The sequence below is a fragment of the Lathyrus oleraceus genome, chromosome 5 (assembly GCF_024323335.1).
Source record: "Lathyrus oleraceus cultivar Zhongwan6 chromosome 5, CAAS_Psat_ZW6_1.0, whole genome shotgun sequence".
Lineage (NCBI taxonomy): Eukaryota > Viridiplantae > Streptophyta > Magnoliopsida > Fabales > Fabaceae > Lathyrus > Lathyrus oleraceus.
In genome coordinates, this window is record NC_066583.1 from 213,547,365 (window position 1) to 213,562,980 (window position 15,616).

Sequence of the window (15,616 nt, forward strand, 5' to 3'; positions counted from 1 at the left end):
GCATCTGACATCTATTGTTTTGTTTTATTTGTTTATGAGAGGATGCAATTGTAAGTCCCACAAGTTGGCATTTGCTTTCCTATGATCATGTTTGGAATTAACCTAAGTCCCGCTAGATTGGCAGTTTAATGCCCATATTTCAGTCTTGTTTTCTTTTTGAGGAGATTAGTGTAAGACCATTGAGTGGCCTCTGATATCCATTTCTGTTTTAGGAGATTGGTGTAAACCCAGCAATTGGTATCCGATATCCGCTTTTGTTTGTGAGATTGGAGTAAGACCATTGAGTGGCATCCGGTATCATTTGTTTGTTTATTTTATCATTACTTATTTTCCATTCCAAAGGACACACTTGAATCATCTCCCATATGATTTCAAGAAGTGAACCTCCTGAGAAGTTTTACTATCCATCCTCATTCATTCATCTCTCATTGTGTCCTAAACCTTTTCACACTTTGATTTCGAACTTAACATAAGTGTTGTGCAAACATCTTCATGTTTTCCAAACTACAAACCTGGACCCAAGTCCTTGACTCTTTTTTCAAACTCCATTTCATAATACTTCTTTGAATCAATCTTAATCATACTTTGACTTCACTTTTCATAATCACAATCAATTAACTTCACTCATTCACTTGTTTTGGCTTTGTCCATTAATATTTTCATGCATTAGCCATAGGTTTCAATTATCATTGTGGTTGATGTAAACCTCACCTTATCTTTAGTGAGTCGACGGTAAGACTTCCGTACTGAAAACAGGGTTAACCCCTTTAGTGCGTCGAAGCTATCCTCACATGGTGGATGTTGGTCTTGGTCGAGTTTTCTCCCGTTGATAATGAAAAACCTCAGTGCTTGTGTTTAAAATTGAATCCACCAACTTTTGGAAATCTTTTAGCCGAACTACGGCGTTTTGATCCTTACCTTTGATGGAAGGTACGTAGGCAACGGGTTCATCCGTTCAAACCCAATAAAAAATGTATATTCTTTTCTCACCATCCCAATCATGTTTGCACAATACTTATGTCATAACAAATAACAATCTTTTACAACAAGTGTGAAAAGGGCTCCCTATGAGTACCTAGGACGTAGTGGGTGCCTAACACCTTCCCATTGCGTAACTTACCCCTTACCCAGACTCTCTGATCTTTTATTAGTTTTCTACGTGTAAAACTTCTTAGGCTTTTGTTCGCTTTTTAGCCAGTCCTTTGGATAAATAAAAGTGCGGTGGCGACTCGAAAATTTCCATGTATCTCTTGCTTATGGTTTAATCGATAAATCATATAGCGACGAATACACCGCTACAGAAAAGTGGCGACTCTGCTGGGGATAAACACATCCTTGGCGGTAGTGCCTACTTTTCACCTTTGTTGTGCTATATCGTTATTTGTTATTCGACTTATTCTTGTACAATTTGGGGATCACTGTATTGATTGTAATGTGTGAATTGCTTGATATACATTTGCTGTTTGCTTTGGTGATCTGTGAGATGAGTTCTGTACACGAACTCGAGTGCACTCTAGGATAGGAGAATGGCATAGTCTCGTCGATTGGTGTGGAGTAGTCCTTAGCCAGTTGACTTGCGAGCCCATTCACTTGGTGGAGGTCATGTTGAACTAATAATGTCACACAAGTTATTTGTGGTTAGGCATTATTCTTTCAATCATGTGCCGCAGAAGCCAAGGACCTTAGTTTACCAAACCCATCTTGGCCTATTTTTAGGACCGTAGTGCGGAGGTCGTTCAGATGTCAGTTCTGATACGATTGTTACGCGATACTACACTCATAAGAGTTTCTCTTGAGAATATTCTTGGAATACGAGTATTCGTTCCTCCGATAATATTCGAAAGATGGAACGATGATTATGGGAACCTCTGATAGAACATGTCCGGCAGGTTTAAACCCTAGTACACTCCCTTTTGGGTGGTTCTTAACCGAGACCCCATGCTCGTGACTCTCAACAAACCCTTGACTCGTGGTTGAGTCGTTCAAGCATTGTTAATATCAATGGATCCCGGATCAGGTGTAAAACCTAAATCCACCAAAGCGGCTGGTTGATATTAAGAATGTCTGAACCGGTTCATGTACCGTTAATATCAATGGAACTTGGGTGTCGATAAGGTGAAAACCTAAATCCACCAAAATGGATGATTGATATTAGGGATACATAGAGCTTTCCCACGACCTTTGTTTGGTGTGCCTTGCTTGACCCTTGAGTGTGTTTGTTGCATTCATGCATTCATGCATTCATGCATTCATCCGCATACATGTCATCATCAGAAAAAGAAAATTTTCAAGGAACTTAAAGGGTTTATTTGCAAAATTTTCAGACAATGGAAAAACCAAAGAGGCATACAAAGAAGTACAGCTTTAAGCAGCCCGACGTAAAGGAGTTAAGGAATCTGACATCATATGTATTAGATCCTTTGGGTTTCAAAGCTCGTTATGGGAAGCTCCTACCTCTGCTCACCACTCAGGTTGACGAAGGGTTGATGAGTACTCTGGCTCAGTTCTATGATCCGCTCTACCATTGCTTCTTATTTCCGGACTTCCAGCTACTGCCGACTTTGGAGGAATATTCTCACCTTATTGGGATTCCTATTCTGGAACAAGTGCCGTTCAGTGGCTTAGAGAGTATTCCATCTGCTCGAGAGATTGCTAGTCTGTTGCACATAGATGAAGATTTGATTAGAGCTAATCTGACTACCAAAGGCGGAATTCAGGGTTTTCCTTCCGAGTTCCTCATTGCCCAAGCTACCTTTTATGGGAAGGCCATGAGTGAGGATGCCTTTGAGGCTCTATTTGTGCTGCTCATCTATGGATTGGTGCTGTTTCCCAACTTCGACAAGTTCGTGGACATGAACGCTATTAGGATCTTCTCAGTTCTTAATCCAGTTCCGACTTTGTTGGGTGATGCGTATGTCTCCATGCACCTGAGGAATATGAAGAATGGAGGAGTTATTGTCTGCTGTTTACCCCTGCTGTACAAGTGGTTTATTTCGCACTTGCCGCAGACAGTCGCTTTCAAGGAGAACAAGGGATGTCTACGGTGGTCTCAAAGACTCATGTCTCTCACCAATGATGATATCACCTGGTATGATCGCGTGTATGATACCGTTCAGATCATCGACTATTGTGGGGAATTCCCTAATGTGCCTCTTCTTGGCACATGTGGTGGGATTACCTACAATCCTATTCTTGCACGTCGTCAGCTTGGGTTCCCCCTAAAGGATAAACCTAATAACATTCTGTTAGAAGGTGTGTTCTTCCAGGAGGGTAAAGATCCCCAAGGCCTGAAAGCCAGATTTGTCCGTGCATGGCGCAGTATTCACAAGAAGAGTAGGAATGAGTTGGGTCCAAAGAACTGCATTGCTTTGGAGCCATACACTTCTTGGGTCAGACAGAGAGCTGCCACCTACCTGATGCCGTATGATCATCCGAGACCTACACTGTTGGATGTGGCTAGGCCTTCAACCCTCCCTACCCAACGTGTAGAGGAGTTGAGAGAGGAGGACCTTTCGCGTGCCTGGATCCGTGAGAGGGAGGAATTGCTGCAGCAGCTCAAGGAGAAGGATGCTATGATTGAATTTCTCGAGCACCGAGTGATCGACGATCCGAACGACACTTGGACTTCTCTGCTTCCTCAGTCATCCAAATTCTGGAAGAGGAAGTATGATCGACTTGCTAAAGAGAAAGCTGACATGGAGGCTGCCTATGAGAGGGAGATCAAGAAGTTGTGCACTTCCCGTCTTCCAGCATCCCGAGCTTCTAGGGATCCATAGGATGTCATTTACCTTTTCTCTTTGTAATGAATCAAAAATGCTGTATTTCTTTGTCTCAATATATTGAATAAAATATTTTCCATGAGCAATTAAAATGTTTAAATATTCAAAATATTGCAAGTAATACCCTAAGAGTTCCTTGAAAACAAAGCATTTGCACAAGCATTGCATGCATCATCTTTGCATAAGCAGGTGTTCTCAGGCCGTCTTCTCACTTTGATTCCTGTGTCCAGACAGGATAGCTGATCAAAGGCCGCACCGCTACTCAACAAGGCTCAACCATCAACGCAATATGGACCAGGTTCAAGCCGAGTTAGCTGAGATGAGGGCTAGCATGGCCCAGTTTATCCATATGATGCAAGGGGTTGCGCAAGGCCAGGAGGAACTCCGAGCACTGGTCCAGAGGCAAGAAGCTGCATTGCCACCGCCCAACCAGCCTCTGCAAGAAGGAAATCCAGTTCCTGACACTCCTGCTGCTGCTATTCCCGTCAACAACTATGCTGTGGGTGAAGAGTTGAGGGGTATCCGAGTTGACGGTCAACCAATTGCTCCAGATGTTGCTAGTGCCAGAGTCATTCAGGTTCCAGCCCGTAACAGAATTCCGATTGTTGACAGACAAGAGGATTTGTTCACTATGCTCAGTGAAGACGACGACATTTTGGGTAGAAATGATGCGAGAGATCGCAAAGTTGAGGCCCTTGCTGAGAAGATCAGGGCAATGGAATGTCAAAACTCCCTCGGTTTTGATGTTACAAACATGGGATTAGTTGAAGGACTGAGAATCCCGCATAAATTCAAGGCACCGTCATTCGACAAATACAACGGTACCTCCTGCCCTCGCACCCATGTGCAGGCATATTACCGAAAGATATCCGCATATACTGACGATGAAAAAATGTGGATGTATTTCTTCCAAGACAGCCTATCTGGGGCGTCTTTGGATTGGTATATGGAGTTGAAGCGGGATTCCATTAGATGCTGGAGAGACCTGGGTGAGGCGTTCCTCAGGCAGTATAAGCATAACATGGACATGGCTCCGACCAGGACTCAACTGCAGAGTCTTTGTCAGAAGAACAACGAGAGCTTCAAAGAGTACGCCCAGAGATGGCGCGAACTAGCTGCAAGAGTCCAACCCCCTATGCTGGAAAGGGAGTTGACTGACATGTTCATCAGTACTCTTCAGGGTGTGTACATGGACCGGATGGGAAGCTGCCCATTCGGAAGTTTTTCTGACGTCGTTATCTGCGGCGAAAGAACTGAGAGTCTAATCAAGGCTGGGAGGATCCATGATGCAGGTTCCTCATCCTCTTCCAAGAAACCCTTCTCTGGGGCACCTCGCCGTAGAGAAGGAGAGACTAATGCTGTACAGCACAGAGGGGGTGTGTACAGAGCAAAAGCTACTCGAGATCAGTATCGTCCAGTGGCTGCAGTGACCATTCCTGCACCTCAACCTCGTCCGCAACAACAGAGGGTTCAGCAACAACAACCACAACAACAACAACAACAGCAACGTCCTTTCCAGCCTCAGCAGAGACAGAGGTTGAATCCTGATAGAAGATTTGACCCTCTGCCTATGTCTTACGCAGAGCTACTACCCGAACTACTCCGGTTAGGGTTTGTAGAGTTGCGTACGATGGCTACTCCAACAGTGCTGCCTCCTGGCTATGACGCAAATGTTAGATGTGACTTTCATTCTGGGGCACCAGGCCACCATATCGAAAGATGCCGAGCTTTGCAGCACAAGGTTCAGGACTTGATCGATGCTAAGGCGATCAACTTCTCTCCAGTCCCAAATGTGGTGAACAATCCTATGCCTCAGTGGCGGGCATAGGGTTAACAATGTTGAAGATGGGGAGGCTGAAGACTTGATTGTGAATGTTGATGAAGTTCAGACTTCTTTGTTAACAATCAAGGGCCGATTGTTGAAGGGGGGTGTTGACCCAGGTTGTCAAGAAGAGTGTTTGGGCTGTTCAGAAGCTGTGAATGGTTGTGACCAGCTGAGGGCTGGAATTCAGAAGATGATGGATGAGGGCTGTCTGCAGTTCAGCCGGGCCATTAAGGATGTTGAGGTAGTATCTACTGTCACCATATTTTACAAGCCGTCTGAAGGACGAGGGCGTGGGACTGTCAGTGCACCCACAACGAGCAATACTCCGGTTACCATTCCAGCTCCGGTAACCATCCGTGCACCAACTACTATTGTTGCGCCTGGCAGAAGGCAAATTGAAAATAGTAGAGCAGTTCCCTGGAGTTATGACAACGCCTATCGCCGAGACAGAAGGGCCGGTAACCAAACAAGACCAGTTGTGCAAGCACCTGTTACGATCAGTGCTCCTGTGAGGACTCCTGTGGTTGCAAGTCCAGTAGTGGACAATGTTGGAGGGCCAGGAGGTTTCACTAGGAGCGGACGACTGTTTGCTCCTCAGCCTTTGAGGGATGCTGCTGCTGAGACATCCGCAAGAGCTAAGGGCAAACAAGCAGTGGTTGATGAAGAACCGGCTCAGAAGGAGGCTGAGGGTTCTTTTCAAAAAGACGTTGAGGAGTTCATGAAGATCATCAAAAAGAGTGACTACAAGATCGTAGATCAGCTCAATCAAACTCCGTCAAAGATTTCGATACTCTCTTTGCTGATGTGTTCTGAGGCACATCGGGATGCTCTGCTGAAGATGCTGAATATGGCATACGTCCCGCAAGAGATATCAGTCAACCAGTTGGAGGGTGTACTAGCCAACGTGAGCACCAGGCACGGTGTGGGTTTCACTGACCTAGACCTAACGCCTGAGGGTCGTAATCATAACAAAGCCTTGCACATCACTATGGAGTGCAAAGGTGCTGTTTTATCTCATGTGCTAGTGGACACCGGGTCGTCCCTGAATGTCCTGCCGAAGCAGATATTGAAGAAGATCGATGTCGAGGGAGTCGTGCTCACTCCCAGTGACCTGATTGTGCGCGCTTTTGATGGATCCAAACGGTCTGTGTTTGGTGAAGTCACTTTGCCGGTAAAGATAGGTCCGGAGGTGTTCGACATCGTGTTCTACGTGATGGACATTCAGCCTGCTTATAGCTGTCTGTTGGGGCGTCCTTGGATACACGCCGCTGGAGCAGTCTCGTCAACTCTCCACCAAAAACTCAAGTATGTCTGGAACGGTCAGATCGTGACTGTCTGTGGCGAAGAAGAAATTCTGGTGAGTCATCTCTCCTCATTCAAATATGTTGAGGTGGATGGCGAGATCCACGAAACCCTGTGCCAGGCATTTGAGACCGTGGCCTTAGAAGGGGTGGCTTGTGCAGAGCAGAGGAAGCCGGGCGCTTCGATATCGTCGTACAAACAAGCCAAAGAAGTTGTGGACTCCGGCAGAGCTGAGGGCTGGGGCAAGATGGTTGACTTGCCAATCAAAGAAGACAAATTCGGCATTGGGTACGAGCCTCTCCAAGCAGAGCAGCATGTACAAGCGGGTCCGAGTACCTTCACCAGCGCTGGGCTGATGAACCATGGGGATGTCTTCGCTACTGATGGTGAAGACAGTGATTGTGATTTGGACGTCTGGGTCCGCCCTTGTGCACCAGGCGAGGTTATCAACAATTGGACAGCCGAGGAAGTAGTCCAAGTTACTCTACTGACAGAGTAATTTTCTTTTGTTTTTTTCATTTTGCATGAAAACCCTACGTTCTGCCCAAGGCGTAGTGGTTCATTGTAGGGCCTCATCATGTTCACAATGTTTATAAATAAAGGACGTTTTTTCAATCAAATCTTGAGATCTTTGTCTTTCTATTTTTGTTTTCCACTTTTTCAAAACAATAAAAATGGCAATGTTTTTGTTTTTTGTGACTTTATTGAAATCTTTTTCTAAAAAACAAAACATTAAACATGCATAGATGATCTTTTGGCATCCACTGTGAACGACTCTGTTATGGCTCAGTATGATTTCAACAATCCCATCTACCAAGCTGAAGAGGAGAGTGAGGAAGACTGTGAACTCCCTGCAGAATTGGTCAGACTACTGAAGCAAGAGGAAAGGGTCATCCAACCTCATCAGGAAGAGTTGGAAATTGTCAATCTGGGTACTGAGGACGCCAGAAGAGAAATCAAGATTGGGGCTGCTTTAGAAGACTCTGTCAAGAGGAGGCTAATCGAGATGCTGAAAGAATATGTGGAAATATTCGCCTGGTCATACCAAGATATGCCTGGGCTGGATACGGACATTGTGGTGCATCGGTTACCTCTCAGAGAAGAATGCCCGTCGGTCAAACAGAAGCTTCGCAGAACTAGTCCTGATATGGCTATCAAGATCAAGGAAGAGGTTCAGAAGCAGTGGGATGCAGGTTTCCTGGTTGTTACTAGTTACCCACCGTGGGTTGCCAACATTGTTCCCGTGCCAAAGAAGGATGGCAAAGTTAGGATGTGTGTCGATTACCGAGATCTGAATAGGGCGAGTCCGAAAGATGATATCCCATTACCTCACATCGATGTATTGGTTGATAATACGGCTCAGTCCTCGGTATTCTCTTTCATGGACGGTTTCTCGGGCTATAACCAGATCAAGATGGCGCCAGAGGACATGGAAAAGACGACATTCATTACACCTTGGGGCACGTTCTGCTACAAAGTGATGCCATTTGGGCTGAAGAATGCCGGTGCTACCTATCAGAGGGCAATGACGACTCTCTTTCATGACATGATGCACAACAAAATCGAAGTGTACGTGGATGATATGATTGCGAAGTCGCAAACAGAAGAGGAGCACCTGATAAATTTGCAGAAGTTATTCGACAGACTGGTCAAGTTCAAGCTGAGGCTGAATCCGAACAAATGTACGTTTGGGGTGAGATCCGGGAAGCTCTTAGGCTTCATTGTCAGTGAAAAAGGGATTGAGGTTGATCCAGCTAAAGTCAAAGCTATTCAAGAAATGCCTGAACCGAAGACGGAAAAGCAAGTCCGTGGGTTTTTAGGGAGGTTGAACTACATTGCAAGGTTCATATCTCATCTAACTGCTACATGTGAACCAATTTTCAAACTACTCAGAAAGAATCAGGCGATCAAATGGAATGATGACTGTCAGAAAGCTTTTGACAAAATCAAGGAGTACTTACAGAAACCTCCAATCTTGATACCTCCAGTTCCAGGGAGACCACTGATCATGTACCTATCAGTTACCGAGACTTCAATGGGGTGTGTATTGGGTCAGCATGACGAGTCTGGTCGAAAAGAGCATGCCATATACTACCTAAGCAAAAAGTTTACCGACTGTGAAACAAGATATTCACTGCTCGAGAAAACTTGCTGTGCTTTGGCCTGGGCTGCTCGCCGACTAAGGTAGTATATGTTGAACCATACTACTATGTTGATTTCTAGGATGGATCCTGTGAAATACATCTTTGAGAAGCCAGCTCTCACCGGACGTGTTTCCCGTTGGCAGATGATCCTAACCGAGTATGACATTCAGTACACGTCACAGAAGGCCATCAAGGGTAGTATTCTGTCAGACTATCTCGCCGAACAACCGATCGACGACTATCAGCCTATGATGTTTGAATTCCCTGATGAAGACATCATGTATCTGAAGACGAAAGATTGTGAAGAGCCGCTTGTTGAGGAAGGACCGGATCCTGATGACAAATGGACGCTGATGTTTGATGGGGCTGTGAATATGAACGGTAATGGTGTTGGTGCAGTGCTAATCAATCCCAAAGGTGCTCATATACCTTTTTCTGCCAGATTGACATTCGACGTCACCAACAATGAAGCTGAGTACGAGGCTTGTATCATGGGGATAGAAGAAGCCATTGATCTGAGGATCAAAACACTTGACATATTCGGAGATTCTGCTCTAGTGATCAATCAGGTCAATGGAGATTGGAATACAAACCAGCCACATTTGATTCCGTATAGAGATTACACCAGAAGAATACTGACGTTCTTCAAGAAGGTGAAGTTGTATCATGTCCCTCGGGATGAGAATCAAATGGCTGATGCTTTGGCTACTTTATCTTCCATGATAAAGGTTCATTGGTGGAACCAGGTGCCACATGTTGTTGTGAATCGACTCGAGAGGCCTGCATATGTGTTTGCAGCCGAGTCTGTTAATGCTATTGATGATAAACCGTGGTATTATGACATCAAGAACTTCCTCAAGACTCAAGAGTATCCTGAGGGTGCATCGAAGAATGATAAGAAGACCTTGAGAAGGCTGGCTGGAAGCTTTTATCTGAATCAGGATGATGTGCTATACAAGAGGAACTTTGACATGGTCTTGCTCAGATGCGTGGATAGACACGAAGCAGACATGTTAATGCAAGAAGTGCACGAGGGTTCGTTTGGTACCCACGCTGGTGGTCATGCAATGTCGAAGAAATTGCTGAGAGCCGGATATTACTGGATGACTATGGAATCCGATTGCTTCAAATATGCTCGGAAATGCCATAAGTGTCAAATCTATGCTGATAAGGTGCATGTACCACCAAGCCCGTTGAATGTCATGAACTCGCCTTGGCCGTTCGCCATGTGGGGCATTGATATGATTGGGAGGATTGAACCAACTGCTTCTAATGGACATCGCTTCATCTTGGTTGCGATCGATTACTTCACCAAATGGGTAGAAGCAGCTTCTTATGCCAACGTCACCAAACAAGTGGTTGCCCGGTTCATCAAGAAAGAAATCATCTGTCGCTATGGAGTCCCCGAGAGAATCATCACTGACAATGGTTCGAATCTCAACAACAAGATGATGAAAGACTTGTGCAGAGATTTCAAGATCGAACATCACAACTCTTCTCCTTACAGACCAAAGATGAATGGGGCTGTTGAGGCAGCTAACAAGAACATCAAGAAGATTGTGCAGAAGATGGTCGTTACGTACAAAGATTGGCATGAGATGCTGCCTTTCGCTTTGCATGGATATCGTACCTCAGTACGTACGTCGACCGGGGCAACCCCCTACTCCCTTGTGTTTGGTATGGAAGCAGTCCTACCAGTTGAAGTGGAGATCCCTTCTTTGAGGGTATTATTAGATGTCAGGCTGGACGAAGCCGAGTGGATTCGTACAAGGTTTAATGAGTTAAGCCTTATCGAAGAGAGACGGTTAGCAGCTGTTTGCCATGGGCAGTTGTATCAGAGAAGGATGAAGCGAGCCTTTGATCAGAAAGTGCGTCCTCAGACATTTCAAACTGGCGATCTGGTTTTGAAGAGGATCCTTCCTCCCGGTACAGATAACAGGGGCAAGTGGACTCCTAACTACGAAGGTCCATATGTTGTGAAGAAGGTCTTCTCCGGTGGAGCCTTGATGCTTACAACAATGGATGGTGAAGACTTTCCTTCCCCTGTTAACTCAGATGTAGTCAAAAAATACTTCGCATAAATTGACCCGCTGGACAAAAAGAACAAAAGAGTCCAGGCAAAAATGGGCATCCCGGCGAACCAAAAACAGAAAGAAAAGGTTCGGGCAAAAGTTAGGGATAAAAATGAAAAAATTGTACACCCGGTAAGTCGAAAACCCGCAAGGGCGACTTAGGCAAAAATGGGTATCCCGGTGGATTGAAAACCCGAAAGGGCGATCCAGCCAAAAGAGGGATTAAAGCGAAGACTACAGTCTGAGTTGTCTGTACTTCATCATGCTTCGTCAGCTACCATCTCGACAGATGTGATCGGTCCAGTCATTCTTCTCAGAAAGCAAGGAATTGGGAGGAAACTGATGATCTATGAGTTATAACAGAGTTGGGAAACAGTGGATGTCGTGTTCACATTGCCATTAGGATAGTTTATTTTTCCTGTTGTGCGCAATTACCTCTTCCTAGGAATTGCTTCCCAATGTATTTGCCTCTTCAGGCACACTTTCAATCAATAAAAGTCGTTATTCAGATAAATTGCTCTCTTGTTTTTACTTTTACTGTTTTGTTTGCAAAAACGTCCGAATTTTTTGATAAACATTGCATATAAAAACATGAAGGCTAAACAATGACGTGCAGAAAGATTAAAACATTTGAAAATCATTTTGAATGTTGAGGACACTGGACCGTGTCTTGTCCATGTGCTCCCTGGGGCATCTGTTGTCCCGATTTGCAGGTCGTCACCTGTGAATATTTTCTCCAGTAAGGTCGTCACCTGTGAGCATTCCCCAGCAGTGCTTTCCCCAGACGGATTCATTCTCCTAACTATGGTTTGCTTAAGCCTTCCCCAGCGAAGCAGTTATCTCTCCAGCAGAGTTCATCCTATCAGTGGATTGGACAGGTGTCCATGGCAGACGGATACCTACTTCCCCAGCTGAGTCATTGCTACTTGTGGATATTGCGGGTCGTCCCCGGCAGAGTAACAGTTATTCCCCAAGGCATAGTTTTTTTTTTTTTTTTTTTTTTTTTTTATCTGAGGTTTGTATGAGCCTTATCCCCAGAGAGTTGCCTGGTTTAGTTTTCCCCAGCGGAGCTTTCATTTCCCCAAGCGGAATTTTTGTGGATTGATTGGGCTATCCCCAGCAGTTTACCTTTGCTTTCCCCTAGCAGAGTTGCTTTTTTACTCCCCAGCGAGTTGCTTTGTCTTCCCCTAGCGGAGTTGTATTGTTGGTTCCCCAGCAGTTGTTTTGTTGTCCCCCAGCAGTGGATTTATCTTGAAGATTTCTCAGCACAGTCGTCCTGTGTACTTCTCCCGCAGAGTTCTTATCATATTGCATTGCATATAGTAATCATTGCATCCTCAAAACTGCGTAGCATTTCCATCCCATATGGAGCATTACGCCATAGAAAAATTCAAACATATGCATTCATGTGTTCGAAACCCCATCAGACCGTATCCCCGGCAGAGGCGGATCATCCTTATTCAACATCAGCACAGCAAATCAGCTACTGTTGCTTCGACAGTATTCAGATTTGATTATCCCCACAGAGGTTTATCTCCTCACCCGATGGTGACAGAGGTTTATTTCCTCACCCGATGGTGACAGAGGTTTATTTCCTCACCCGATGGTGACAAAAGTTTGTTTCTCCCCCGGTGAGACCCTCCTAGCAAGTGATCAGTCTTGCTTTGACATATCTCAGATATCGTTCTTGTGATACCAGTAAGTGTCATGTCAGCACCCGCGTGTGTTTCTTTGTTTGGTGTCGGTAAACACCATTGTTTCGGTGTCGGTAAACATCGAGCTCCACCCAGTCATTGGTAAATGTCTGGTCATTCTTTTTGGTGTCGGTAAACGCCATTGTTTCGGTGTCGGTAAACATCGAGTCCCACCCAGTCATCGGTAAATGTCTGGTCATTCTTTTTGATGTCGGTAAACATCATCTTTCGATGTCGGTAAAACATCGAGTTCCACCCAGTCATCGGTAAATGTCTGGTCATTTTTTGGTGTCGGTAAACGCCATTGTTTCGGTGTCGGTAAACATCGAGTCTTTCTGTCAGTCATCGGTAAATGTCTGATAATCCCCCAACAAAAATCCCCAGTAGAGTCATCTGTAAATGTCCTATCTGGTTTCCAGTTGCAAATATTTGTTTGTCTCTCACCAATAAATTTCTCACCCCAGTCATCGGTAAATGTCTGGTCATTCTTTTTGATGTCGGTAAACATCATCTTTCGATGTCGGTAAACATCGAGTCTCACCCCAGTCATCGGTAAATGTCTGGTCATTCTTTTTGATGTCGGTAAACATCATCTTTCGATGTCGGTAAACATCGAGTCTCACCCCAGTCATCGGTAAATGTCTGGTCATTCTTTTTGATGTCGGTAAACATCATCTTTCGATGTCGGTAAACATCGTGTCTCATCCCAGTCATCGGTAAATGTCTGGTCATCCTTTGTTATCTTGCTAATAAAATCAAAACCCCCAGAAGTCGTTGGTAAACGTCTTGTCTGGTATCACCACAAAGATTTTGTTCCTCCCCAAGCGGAGATGCCATCGGTAAATGGCCCAGTTTTCTTCGATATCGGTAAATATCGAATTCCCAGTTGCAGCAGCCATCGGTAAATGGTCTTGCTAAGTTGACATCGGTAAATGTCAAGATGCTCTGAAGCCACCATCGGTAAATGGTTTTGCTTCTTTTCTACATCCAATTATTTCCCAGCAACCATCGGTAAATGGTTTTTGCTGAAGTTGATATCGGTAAATATCAAGTTTTTAACCATCGGTAATTGGGTCTGTTTTTCTCAAGTTATTTCCCAGCAACCATCGGTAAATGGTTTTTGCTGAAGTTGATATCGGTAAATATCAAGTTTTTAACCATCGGTAAACGGTTTTGTTTTTCAAAGGTTTGTTTTCCCCAGCAACCATCGGTAAATGGTTTTTGCTGAAGTTGATATCGGTAAATATCAAGTTTTCAACCATCGGTAAATGGTTTTGTTTTTCAAAGGTTTGTTTTCCCCAGCCGCCATCGGTAAATGGTCTTGCTGAAGTTGATATCGGTAAATATCAAGTTGCCAGTTTTCCAACCATCGGTAAAGGGTTTTGCTTTTCTGAAGCTGTCATGCAGTTGTCATCGGTAAATGACGTGGTTCTCTTTGTAACATATCTAGTCGGTGCAAATTTCTACGGTTCTTTGGTATTCAATCCCTGTTTACCCTGAAAGTCTGACAGCCGCTGCTATCATCCGTTCGGGTTCCCCGCTGATTGAATAGGGGCAACTGTAGCACCTCAAATTTGCACCTATCTTTGTACATACCATTCTCATATTAGGTCATAGCATATCATGAATCCATTGCATAGCATTGCATTGTCCTCAGTTGCCTCAAGAGCAAGCAAGCAAGAATTAGGTCAAACTGATCAGGAGATCAGTCAACCAATCAAGCAAAGGTGTTTCTCAAGGAGCCAAGGCCCTAGGGTTTGTCCAACAAGTTCACATTACTTGGAGGTCCATTTGAAGTGTTTAAGTCAAGGGTTGGATGTTCGGAAGCCATCAGTTCATGCACAGACAGTCAAAAAACCCTAGACAGTCAACAGTCAGTCAAAGCAGTGGATGGTGGCCATTCTTGCAGAATTTGGGCACCATGATCAATCATCAAGGGTTCATATATCTTGAGACATCATTTGGAATCAAGATATCAAGGAATTAGGGTTTGGAATTCATTAGAAGGTGCTTCAGTCAAGCAAAACCCTAGAAAGTCAAAGTTGGTCAACTGTGGTTGATTTTATGGTTTTGATGGATGGAAATGGTTTGAGAGAGCTTATTCATGTCCTAATAGGCCTCATATATCATGGCAATCAACATCATTGAAGAACTTGAAGCTAATCAGAAAATTTCCCAAAATAGAAAGTGGACCTGTAATTTTAACTGCCAAAAATGGAAACTTCTTGATCCTCAACTTGCATCATGATACAAGCTTCAAATGAATTTTTGCCCAACATGAAAGTTGAAGATCTTGTTCTCTCATTTTCAAAAAGTCCAAGAACTCTCAATTCCCATGCATGGTTTGCAAGTTATGGTTAAATCATTTTCACAAAATCTTGAACTTCAACAAGCCATATCTCTCAAACCATAAGGCCAAATTTGGTGGGGTTTTTTCCTACAAACCACATTTTTCCTCCTCTTTCCAAAAATGTAAACATCATGTACCTAAACCTTGCCAGTCAAAATGGCATTTTTTGACCTATTTCATTTAAAAATCAAGTTTGACCAACCATTGACTTTTTGAATTATTGATTTTCACACCATTTGGCCAATTGAGATTTGTTTCATATGGTATTTGCAACATGTTCCAAGCTTAAAATCATGCTCATGCTTTCATCATATCACCATTTTGTGCATAGGTGCAAAATTGGCAAATTTAGCAATATGGATTCATAAGAGCAAAGCAAGTTCAGCACTCCATTGGCAACTTAAAACAGATGAATTATAGGTCATTGGCAGCCTGTTTGAGGCCCATTTC